The 10,878-nt window shown below is 37.3% G+C and overlaps 1 pseudogene; it reads right to left on the bottom strand.

The window, feature by feature from the left end:
* Positions 1 to 896: 896 nt before the first annotated feature.
* Positions 897 to 1,463, bottom strand: LOC114609307 (annotated as a pseudogene).
* Between the last annotated feature and the right edge of the window lie 9,415 nt (positions 1,464 to 10,878).

Raw genomic sequence — 10,878 nt, 5'->3', positions numbered from 1 at the left:
CTGTGGTCTCGTGTATTACAGCTTGGTTATTACTAACTTGAGTGCTAATATAGACATATAAGTGAACATATGCCATTTTTATCTTTCTGGGTCTGAGATACCTTATTCAGGATGATTGTTTCCCTAGTTTCATCCTTTTGTGTGCAAATTTTATGATGTCATTAAAAAATAATTGTTGAGTAAAACTCCATTTTGTGAATGAACCACATCTTTTTATCCACTCTTCTGTTGAAAGGCATCTAGGTTGTTTCCAGTTTCTGGCTATTATGAACAGAATAGCAATGAACATGGTTGAGCAAGTGTCTCCATGGTAAGGTGAAAGGTCCTCTGGGTTTAAGCCTAAGAGTGGTATAGCTGGATCTTGAGATAAAGTAATGCCCATCTTTGTTAGGAACTGCTATAGTGGCTGTATGAGTTTGTACTTCTACCAACAATGTATGAGTGTTCCTCTTACTCCACATTCTTCCCAGGATAAGCTGTCATTTATTCTGTTGACCTTAGCCATTGTGACAGTTATCAGGTGAAATCTCAAAAACGCTTTTTATTTGTATTTCCCTGAAGACTAAGGATGTTGAATATTTATTTAAGTGTCTCTTAAACATTTGAGTTTCCTCTACTTAGAATTCTGTTTGTATTTGTACCTTATTTTTAATGTGGGTTGTTTTCCTGATATCTGGTTTCTTGAGTTCTTTATAGATTTTGGATATTAGCCTTCAATTGGATGTGTAGTTGGTAAAAAATATTTTCCCAATCTATAGGCTGACATTTTATCCAAATGATGGTATCCTTTGCTATGAGGAAGTGTTTCAGTTTCACAAGATCCTATTTATTTATTTATTTATTTATTTATTTATTTTTAACATCCAAAACTTTTTTATTAACAGTAAGATCCAAGGTTAGTTTTTGTAGCCTCGGCTGGCCCTTCGGCCCCTGGCACGTTCGAACTTCCGGCCCTTGGAACGGACATAGGGTTTGGTGTGGCTGTGTGGGGTTCCTGGGGCCTTGCCAAAATGTCGGTACACCTCTCGGCCCTTCTGAGGACCAGACAGGAGCACAGTGCCTCGGCCCTTGGGAGACTCCAGAGCCAGCTGGTCAAAGGTGAGGATCTTAGCCCCCAGCCTTGAGGATGCGACTTCAGCCCGGCTGCTCATCCGCAGTGCACACACCTTCAGCTTGGGCACTTCCAGAATCCGCACGTCATCTGTGACTGTCCCCACAACCACAGCGGCCTTGTTCTCCCGGCCAGGAAGCTTCATCTTTTGGATCATCTGGGACAGGGACAGATGTGGCCGGTTAGTGCGGCTCATAAATAACCTCTTCAGCACAACCTGATTGAAGGTGGAGTTGGTACGTCTGGCCAGAAACCTGTACAGCTTGACTAGCAGCCTCAAGTAGATATCCTGGCTCTTGGGCTCCTTGCGTCGAACCTTTCTGTCCTTGTTTTGGCGAATGTCAACACCCATGATGGCGTCTCTTGCTCAGCCAGGTCCAGAAAGACCGAGATCCTATTTATTACTTGTGATTTAGTGCTGGTGCTAATGGTATTTTGTTCAGAAAGTCTTCTCCTGTGCCAAAAGTTCAAGGTCATTTCTCCATTTTAATATCTAAAGTATCATTTAAAAATAATAGTGTGCTAAGATGCATGTGCACGGTTTGGTGACGGTTTGTACTCACTCATGTTACCAGTACTAGAACAAAGTGCAGAATGTGTGCAGCAATCTGAACTCCTACATGCTCTTTCAAGTCTACATGAATCTTCACACTAGTTTTCTGGACTTTTATCCAACGTGTAAAATAACTTTTCAGATTTGATTATGCTTCTGTGTGTAGCAATACTACAACCTTTGTTGTTGCTTTATTATCAGTATATTTATGGAAATACATTCTTTTTTTTTTTTTTTTTTTTTTTTGAGACAGGGTTTCTCTGTGTAGCCCTGGCTGTCCTGGAACTCACTCTGTAGACCAGGCTGGCCTCGAACTCAGGAATCCACCTGCCTCTGCCTCCCAAGTGCTGGATTAAAGGCGTGCACCACCACCGCCCGGCTGAAAGTAACATTCTTATTTACTTTTAATATGGTACAAATTTTACACTAACAAATAAATCTATGTACCATTTAATCTACCAATGCAAGAAATGTGTGATGCTTTTGAAAGTCTATTTTATATTGCACCTACTGGATTATAGAAGATGTGTGTGCCCAGCGTTAGTAGGTATTGCCAAATTGTTTTTTTTCCAATAATTTGTGCAAATTCTTTTTAGCCACATATTAAATTGAAATTTTCTCATCCTTTTCTGTTTATTTGACATTTTTAAAATACGTTTGTGTGTGCAATCAGTAGGTAGTGACTGAAAACATCTTTTGTTATAACTAATTTTACATGTTAATAGGTAAGATTTTAAATAACACTTTAAAATTTAGTTTTCAGTTGGTCTGTCTCTAGTAAATAGAAGTGCAATTTATTATTTACATGTATTGATCTTGAGTTTCTGAGATATTGATAATGAATCTTCCTTCTTTGTTTAAGAACACTGGGAAAGCTATTGTGGTGCTTGGGTTTTGGCTTTTAATTATAGGTTAATTCTTTGTTTTTTCTTTCTCTTTTTTCTTTCATATCGTCCCTCATTCTCTTCCTCATCCTTCTCCCTTCCACCTCCCTACGTTCCTTTTCTTTCTTTCAACTTTTCTGACAGGTCTTGCTTTATAGCCCAGACTGGTCTTAAATTTGCTACCTGCCTAAGTTTTTTAAGTGGTGTGATTGTAGGTGTGGACCACACATCAGTACAACTTTTCTGTAGCGTTGTAATGCTCTTATAAATTTCTATTTTTGTTACTCTTTAAAGTTATACTTTTCATTTTCTATATGTAATCTAAATTTAAGATTTTATTATCTATCCTTTCACACCTGAGGGACATTTTCTATAGTTCTAACTATATAAAGTTTAGAAAATGCCTGATTTATGAGCTAGAGCATATTTAAATTCAGTAAATTTCCACGTGCACTTGATAGAAGGCAAACCATTCATTGTTAATGTAATGTTCTACAATCACCATAGAGAAAGCTGGTTAATAATGCTGCTTCAAATTGTGTATGTCTTGTTTTGAAATTTTTCTCTCACCACTTCCAGTGAATGTGCTAATGATTTTAAAACAACTACTTTTATTTTCTTGTAACTATTTTACTTCTACATGTGACTTTCTCAGAAATAATTCATAGCTCTAATTTTGAAATCTCAATCTATTTTTAAGTCAATTAAGGAAGTAAACATACCAGTGTTCCTCTGGGGCTGATGTCTGAAGTACATGGCATCTTCATCAATAAGAATTTACCCTCTACCTGTTGGAGGTAAGCAAGGGCAACAGCAATAACTTTTAATGTTTTGAGAGTTGTTTGAACAACTCTGCTCAAAAATCTAAAGGGGACTATCTAATGTTCTGGTTGGTTATCTAATGCCAAACTTGTCAGCCCTGAGATCATATGCATACAAGTAACATTGTGTTCTTCAAGCTGAGTATAAAATACAAATATATCCATATATTCCTAAATACATATATATGTTTATACATATCTATACATATGCATGTTTATATTATGTTTACATATTATCACAATATGAATTTGACATATTATAGTCAAATGCTTCTTTGACCCAACATTGGACTAGAGGCTCTGCTCCAATACTACTCTATGCCCTGTGCCTTTTCCCAATACCGTGTGTCTTAGTTAGGGTCTTTATTACTGTGATAAAATACCATGAACAAAAGCAATTTGGGAAGAAAGCAGTTTATATGTATGGATGTTTATACATACATATGTATAGATATGTATCTAACTATATTTTTATTAATCTATATTTCTAAATTCTGTGTGTGAACTTGAGAGAGTAATGGAAGATTGCAAAGGAGATGCTGGAGGGAGAAAAAGAAAGGAAGGAAGAAAAGTAATTATATATAAAAACAAAGTAAAATACATATCCTTTAAAATGGGAACCATATGGCTATCTCTAAAAAGCTGCTGGGAACAGTGATAACTCTTTCCACATACCTAGCCCTTCCCAGACAAATAAGGTGCTTTCTTTACTTTAAACAAGAGTAAGACCCACTGACCAGGAAAAGAGAAAACCAGATATATCTCATCATAATGATGAAAATAGTCACTTCAGGCTCTAAATTATGCAGATGATTGTCTGTGTGACTTTGGAAGATGTCAATAAAAATGTGTGTTTTCCAGGCTCCGTGTAAAGAAACATCTGTATTTTATCTATGAAGTATACAATATCTTCGGATTTTAGTCTATATGTTTTGAAATCTGAAACTAGCTGGCTTAAGGAAGTTTACACTTTAAAATTCATTTTTCATGGTGTACTAACTAGTTTCATGTCAACTTGACATACAGCTAGAGTCATTTGGGAAGTGAAAACCTCAACTAAGAAAATGCCCCAGTAGATTCGTCTATGGACAAAGCTGTGGTGCATTTTTAAAAGTAGTTATGTTTGTGAGTGGGCCCTGATGACTGTGGGTGGTGCCACCCCTTGACTGGTAGTCCTGAGTGCTGTAAGAAAGCAGGCTGAGCAAGCCACTGGGAGAAAGCCAGAAACCTGCATTCCTCCATGCCCTCTGTATCATTTCTTGCCTCCAGGTTCCGGCCTTGAGTTCCTGTTCTGACATCCCTGGATGGTGGACTTTAGAAGCTTAAAAGTGAAATAAAACACTTCCTTCCCAAGTTGCTTTTGTTCATGGTGTTTTATTATCATAATAGAAACCCTAATTAAGACACATGGTATTGCAGAAAGGGACAGAGCATAGAGTAGTATTGGAGCAGAGCCTCTAGTCCCATGTTGGGTCAGAAGAAGCGTTTGACTATAATATGTCAAATTCATATTGTGATAATATGAAAACGTAATACAACACAACACAGTTCTCTCAGAGGTCCTAGATACTCATATGACACAGTTTCTGAAGTCTGGCCAGGTGACTGATAAACACATAGGAGTAAAAGGAAAAAGAACTTGGCATTTTGCTAGCAGTTGTCTTGTATCTATCACTGAACTGGAAACATTACACTTCATTTATCTGATATATTTGTAGCAAATGTGTTAAATATATCATTTGCTGAATATCTCTAGTGTAATAGACAGTCCATTAAATTTACATGACTTGAGATGTGCAAGGACCTTTCCCCTGATTTTGTTCCTGTTGTATGGCTTGTTAGCTCAGTAACAGCTGTGCACTGAAATGCCGGGATGAAAAGTTTATGAAGCAAAGTGATGTGTCCTTTGGGACTGGGCTTCACAACTCTGCATTTTCTTTGGTTGGTTGTGGTTTTTTGGCTCACAACATGGTGAAACCTGAGGAAAGATGTAAAAGCCAGAGGATCAGGATGTAAGCTGTAAGATTGGGTCTCTACGTAATATTAGAAGCTACAATGGTAAAGTCTCACCAACATGACTGATGAAACGTGAGTTGAACAAGTATGACATCAATGAACATGCCAAACTGGATGGAGAAAATCTCAGAGGCCCCAGCCCTACACAAAGAACTATTGGCAACTGAGGAAAGCTGGGAGAGATGGTCTTCCTCAGGAAGAGCAAACCAATTGATTGCCCAGTGCCAAGTCATCAGCCCTGAACACATACATATGAGTAACATTTTATGTACTGGTTAAATTTAGGAATATATATTTATATTCATATACATATTAAGAATGCCAGGACAATTAGTGAAAAAGGTGGCCATGAATTTCAAAAGAAGCAGGGAGATGGTGTATATAGGACAATCTGGAGTGAAGGAAGGAAAATGGAGATATATTGTAACTATATTATAATCTCCAAAACAAAATAGCAGGCCAAGAATGTGCCCCTTATTGCAGCACTCAGAAGACAGAGATGGATGGATCTCTATGAGTTTGAGTCATCCTGGTCTACATAGTGAGTTCCAGAATAGCCAGAGCAACTTAATGAGACCATGTCTGAAAAACCAAACCAAGCAAAAGAAAATACAAATTTCAACAAAAACAAAGAAAAAGGAAAAGCAAAGTGCTCCTTCATTTTGGAATGTCAGAAGTTGAATCAGTTGGATTTTTCCCTAGGTATTAGTCGTTTTCAGCATCTTTAAGGTCAATTCTTGCTAAAGCATTTAGGATGGTGTTTGAAGAGTTTCTTCCCATGGTAGCATCCTGGGTCTTGCAGTGGTAGAAAATGGCTTTATTTAACTCTAGGACTTCAGTTCTGCCTTGTCTAGTCTCCCAGGTCTGAGCTTGTTATTTTCTTTCTGGGTCTTGAATAGTTACACTATTTTATTCCTTCAACACACTTGCTGTTGGGAATTTTTTTGCAAAGCTGATTATTTTTGTTTTATTTTTGACAGTAAATAGAAAGTTTTCTTCACTGAGAAGTTCTTAATATTTTACTGTCTCTGTTTAGATTCATTCTTATTATGTAAACTCCTTGGTAAATTTAAATATCTAAGTTTCCCTCATTCTGCTGCTATTTTTAAAATTTTTCTTAAGTCTTGGATTTTCTGAAATATTTTCCAGGCATTTTGATTCTGTGTTTTTTATTTCCTTTCTTCCCAATTAATTTGTTTTTTTATTATTCACTTTTCATCTTGATCTCAGCTCCCTTTCCTCCCAGTGCCAATCTTACATCTCCTTCCTCCTGTTAACCTCTCCCTTTTTCCTCTTAGAAGGAGAAGTCCCCTTTGAGCACCACCCTGCCCTGGGACATCAAGTTGAAGCAGGAATAAACAAATCCTTTACCACTGAGGCTAGGGAAATCTAATGGCAGGCAACCGAGTCAGAGACAGCCTTCGCTCCAATTGTTAGGGGACCCACATGAAGACCAAGCTGCACATCTGCTCCCAATGTGTATGGGGGCTAGGTCTAGCCCCTGCATGCACTTTGAGTGGTGCTTCAGTTTCTGTGAGCCCCCATGAGCCCAGGTTGTTGACTGTGTAAGTATTCTTATGGTGTCCTTGATGCTTTTGACTTGTTCAATTTTCTCCCCTACTTTTCCAAAAAACTCACAAGCTCCATATGATGTTTGACTAGCAGGTCTCTGCATCTGTTTCCATCCGCTTCTGGATGAAGCCTCTCAGGAGAGTTATGCTAGACTGCTGTCTGCAAGAATAGCAGATCATCATTAATAGTGTCAGGGGTTGGCTCCCTTCCAAGGGATGGGTCTCAAGTTAGGCCACTCATTGGTGGGCTCTTCCCTCAACCTCAGCTTTATCTTTATCTCTTCACATCTTGTATTCAGGACAAATTTTGGGCTGAATGTTTTGTGGGTAGGTTGATTTCCCTGTCCCTCCATTGGAAGTCCTGTCTAGCTATAGGAGGTGGCCTCTTCAGGATCCATATTCTCTGCTGGTAGAGTTCACAGCTAGGGTCACACTAATCAGGCCCCTGAGGCCTCTCCCATCCCAGAGATGCACACCCCCAACTGATTTCTGTTCTCTGTCCTAGCCTTTTTAATAATTTTTTTTGTGTGTGTTTGGTGATTGAGTTTGTAATGATCATGGCATTTTTCTTTCTACATGTCTGTGTGACGGTATCCTTTCATGCCTGAATTCCCTCAACTCTTCATGACATACAGTTGGAAATGTCTCTATGTCACCTTTCTAGCTCCCTGATAGTAAATTTGGCCCATTGGATTTGGCTAAGTTTATTCTGTCATTTAACATTTTTTGATGCTTTATAAAAATCATGTTTTTTTGTATTCCATATTTTCTGTGGTCTTCCTGTGAGTGCTTATTTTCTAGTCATGCCATTATCTCCCTCAGTATTCTTTGAGAATATTGAATATAATTACTTTAATTCTTGTGTTTGATAGTCACATCTGACTTTGTTGTTTACATGCTTTTTGGATTGATTCATGCCAGTATGCGTGCTCTGATAATGTTAGAGTTTTGTCATTTTCCTAAGAGCTAGAAATTCCCTATGACTACAAATTACATTTCTCAGTGAAATAAAAAAAGCTTCTCTGACAAAGATTGAGAGCATCATTAATCGGTGGATATAAACACAAATATTTGGAAGGCAGTTTATCAGTATGAAAATTTGACAAAGCTAGAGTAGTAAGTTTCCCTGCTGGTTTATGATTTTCCCAGCCTTTGGCTTTAACCATATTTACAGTACCAAAAATGAATTGCCTTTTTTGGAGCAAGCCTGACATCCAACCAAAAAGTGCTTGGTTAGGCCAATAATCTTTATGTAATTTTATCCCCAGTGAGCACATCTTGCCTGGCATGTTAGTGTTGTAATATACGTTGTCCAGACCCAGGTAAAACTGTCTTTTATTTCTCCTTCAGTTTGTATAGCACCTTCTTGTACCATGAAAGCTAGACAGAAGATTTATCTCCATAAGGCTGAGATGAAAGGTGTAATTCTCAGATTATTGTGGATCTAGAAAGCCCCATAATAGTACTGTGTCCATTGTAGTCATTTTTCAAGCAAAAATTTCTCCTATTAATGAAGTACATGTGTGCACACGTTTGTGGGTATGTGTGTATGATGGAACATGTGCATGTGGAAGTCAGAAGTAGACATTGAGTATCTTTTATGTCTTTATCAACCTCATTTTTTGAGGAAAGGTCTCTCACTAAACCAGGAGTGCATCAATTCAGCAAGACTAGCTGGACAAATTCTTCCTGTTTCTATATTCTCAGTGCTAGGTTATAGTCACATGCTGTCATGTCATAATCTGCAAATGGGTTTTGGAAATTGAAAGTACTTCATTTCAAGTACTTTATCAACTGAGCCATATTTGCAGCCCCACAGTTTTAAAATTTAGTTAAGAACATCTAAGTGCTGGAAGCCCTGGGTCTTTGCTTCTGTACTACTGGTGAATTATATTTAATTGCAGAGATAGCTATCTTAATTCTAAGAATCACTGATTTCAGAATTAGAGAGATAGTCATGGGTCATGAAATTTAACTTTCTCAATTTTGAAAGATAAAATAGGCTTAAGGAATTTGGATAATTGGACATATTAACTTGCCTTGAAAGAAGTAAAATAACTTTTTCATTGTTTTTGTTGAATGCATCTGTGTTTTGTTTAGTGTTAATGATTTTTATCTTTCTAGTAGTTATATAATGTGTTCTTCATGAAAAATGATTCTCTCTTTTACTAAAATAGGTATGACAGATAGTTTAAAAAATGATATTACATATTTCATTAGGTTAAATATCATCTTTCAAAAATAAAGTATACAATTAAAACTTTGATTAAACTTATCTAAAGAGTAATGTAAAAATTAAATGTTAAAATTATTGAAAATAGGAAGGCATTATTGTAGTCATTTAAAAAAAATGAAATAAAACATCTTCACGCAAGGCATTTTACATTGAAAATTTAGTAAAGTAAAAGAAATTACAATTGCATGAATTTTAATTATCTTGGAAATTGTATTATGGTATTCAAGGCATTGTAATAGTCATTTATATTTAAAACACATAAATTCTTTATTTTAAATAATTGCTTATAGCGCTAAGACAATTTGCATCTTTGTTAGAGCATATGGACGCATTTTACAGTTAAAATTCTATGCTATGGTTTCTGAATAGCCAAGAGTTGAAGGTTCTTTCTCTCTTTCTTTCAGTCTTTCTCTTTCTTTATTCCTTTCTTCCTTCTTTAACTTCTCAATTGTACCCTGGATATACTATTAACTTAATTTTATTCCATGTTGGAGTGTCAAAGATTTGTGTAAATGAGTATTTGAGTTCATGTATGTATGTGCACTACATATGTGCCTGTTGAACTTTGCATTATTCAGGGTTCTCTAGAGTCACAGAACTTACGGAATGAATCTCTGTCTCTCTCTCTCTCTCTCCCACTTACTCTCCCTCTTTCTCTCTCTCTCCCTCTCCCTCCCTCACACACACACATGGAATTTATTGGGATAAAAATTAGCAGTACAGCTAATCTAACAATGGCTAGCTGTGAATAGGAAGTCCAGCAATCTAGTAGCTGCTCAGTCTCACAAGGCTGAGTCTCTCAACTGATCTTCTATATATGCTGGAATCCTGAAGAATTAGTCTCCAGTGCCAGTGAAGAAATGGATGTGCTAGCAAGGCTAGGGCAATGAGGACTTTGAACTGTAATGTAGGGCAATGTAGAATTTGTACTGTAAAATACATCCATATTCTCTCATAAAGATGCAAATTGTCTTGGTGCTGTAAGCAATTATTATTATTTTTTTATTTAAATCAGTTTTATTCAAGAATTTCCAACAATGACAACTCTTATAAAAAAGCATCCAAGCACAGGACACAGAACTGCAGCAAACAGCATTCTTATGAATAGCTAACAGACATGAGAACTTCCACCCTTCTTTGAGACAACTGAGCTCACTGGTGAACTATGCTTCCAAGTTCTCCTGCAAAGCACACCACAAGCTCAGTCCATGTTCGCAGCCCGTCAGCTTCAGTTCATATTCCCACACTTCCAGATCAGTAACAGAGGAGAACACACACCAGATAGTATTCACAGCAGTTGACAGAGGGGGAGGGAAGTACAAGTATTTCACTTAACACATTCAACTAATGTGGGTTTCCTAAGAACAAAACTCAAAGTCTTCCAACAGACGTGGATGTCCTTTGATGCAAAAACATTCGTACATTATTTGCTATCATTGCTCTCTGCACACGCTCTCACCAAAGCCACAGGATTGAGTGACACATCTCTCCAAGTTAAAAAATATCCATTTTCCACCACCAAGTCTCTGCACGCGCTTTCCTTTTCTCGCTCATACTAGCCTTTCATGCCTCGGCACCACCATCAATCCCACACAAGGTTTCAAAAGTTCAAACAGCCTTCTGGTTCCATATCACAGCCTTGCGTTCATAGCGTTGATACGACTCCATGAAATAAAGAGTAGCAGA

This window comes from Grammomys surdaster, unplaced genomic scaffold, assembly GCF_004785775.1.
Source record: "Grammomys surdaster isolate TR1022 unplaced genomic scaffold, NIH_TR_1.0 125951, whole genome shotgun sequence".
NCBI classification, from domain to species: domain Eukaryota; kingdom Metazoa; phylum Chordata; class Mammalia; order Rodentia; family Muridae; genus Grammomys; species Grammomys surdaster.
This window is presented reverse-complemented; position numbering and strand designations above follow the sequence as displayed.